Below are 1,885 nucleotides of genomic sequence, written 5' to 3'. Positions count from 1 at the left end.
TCCCACAGACACTGGCCCTGGTCAGCAGGTACATTGTATTTGCAATCTGAGAGGGTAAGGGTGTGGAGAATGCAGACAGAATTTGATTACGCTCTTCTCTTGTGCCTTGTAGATGGTAGAATAACAAAAACATGTAGTAATATAGCAGCTTTAATAAAATAAAACATCCCAAGGTGATTCACAGAAGCATTATAAAAATTTGACACTGAGCCACATAGGGCAATATTAGGGCAGATGGCCAAAAAATGGTTTATGGAGTGTCTCAATGGAGGAATGAGGGGTAGAGAGATTGACAAGTGGAACTCCAGAGCTTTGGGCCTAGACAACTGGAGGCATTATCATCAATAGTGGAGTGAATAAAATTGGGGACGTTCAAGAATTAGAATGTAGCTATCTTGAAGGATTGTGGGGCTGGAGAAGATTTCAGAGATATGGAAGGGCAAGGCCATGGAGAGATTTGAAATCAAGGATGATAATTTTAAAATTGAAACATTGCTTAACTGGAAGCCAATGTGGGTCAGCAAGCACAAAGGTGGAGGGTGAGATGGACCTGATGTGAGTAAGAACATAGGCAGCAGAATTTCAGATGACCTCAAGTTATGTAGGATGAAGGAGGCCTGTCAGCAGTATGTTGGATTGGTGAAGTCTATAGTGGCTGGAAGAGGATTGTGGCAGATGAGCTGAGGCAGTGGCGGAGTAGGGAGATGTTACAGAGGTGAAATAGGCAAGTGCCGATGCCTGGTTGGAATCACACTTCATAGTTAAATATGACACCAAAGGTTCAAACAATCTGATTCAGCCTCAGATTGTTACCAGGCAGAGGAGCAGAGATAGTAGCTATTCATCAGAACTATTCTGATGATAGGTGATTGGCCTGAAACACTCTACCCATGAATGATGCCAGGCCTGTTGAGTATTTCCAGCCTTTTGTTTTCATATATTATATGTGAATAGTCATTTGGTAGTACAAAACTTGAGTATTGCTGAAAAAAAGAGACAATTTTGTTGAAGCTTTTTGTCTTGCGCTCATCAGGACAATTCGCAAAAAAATGCCAATATCGGGGGAAACAACATATTTAAACTGCATGAGAAGCAAGTGCTGATTGGCTGGCAATTGGACTTGTATTTTCTTACGAATTGTCCTGCTGAGTGTTATATGTAAGTGATTTTGTTCATTCAGCTTCTGCTGCTTTATTAGTAGATTTTCCATTATTCACGATTAGAGATAGAATTTTCTAAAAAATCACATGTAATTTGCCTATGCAAAATGTGGTGTAACTGTGACAGACAGGGAATGTGTAGATGTGTATCATATTTTTGATATCATACAGTTGTATCATATTTTTAATATCATTAGTGCATCCCTTGTAGCATCATTCTGTATACCATCCAATGTATAGAATAAGGTGACGCTGTTTTCCTTTAAGACAGCAGATCCTAATTGTTGTGAAGTAAACAACAGCTTAGTTAACACTGAGATTTTTTTTGGTTAGCAAACATTGCACACTGACAGGCTTGTCAGTTCACAAGGCAACAGCACGGAGTAAAAAAATACCTTTAAAAAAGTTTAGCAGTAGCAAATTATAATGTCTGGAATGTGATATGTCAATCTCAATTTACCAGTTTTAATATCAGATGACTAAATAGAGAGCTATGTTAAATCTTCCTCCATTATAGTTGAAAATGCAAATAAAGTAGTAAAAATTAATCTTTTTTTGAGGGGGCACACCACTCAACTGCCAAGAAAATATATCCAATACATTATGTGGAGTACCCAACTTCCAATGTACCATTGCTAAAACTGTACAAAAAATGTGCAATCCCGTTCAAAAAGATGTCATGGAGCTGATAAGAAATGCAGCCACTTTGATTTTGTATTTTTATT

The sequence above is a fragment of the Cetorhinus maximus genome, chromosome 19 (genome assembly GCF_964194155.1).
Source record: "Cetorhinus maximus chromosome 19, sCetMax3.hap1.1, whole genome shotgun sequence".
Lineage (NCBI taxonomy): Eukaryota > Metazoa > Chordata > Chondrichthyes > Lamniformes > Cetorhinidae > Cetorhinus > Cetorhinus maximus.
This window is presented reverse-complemented; position numbering follows the sequence as displayed.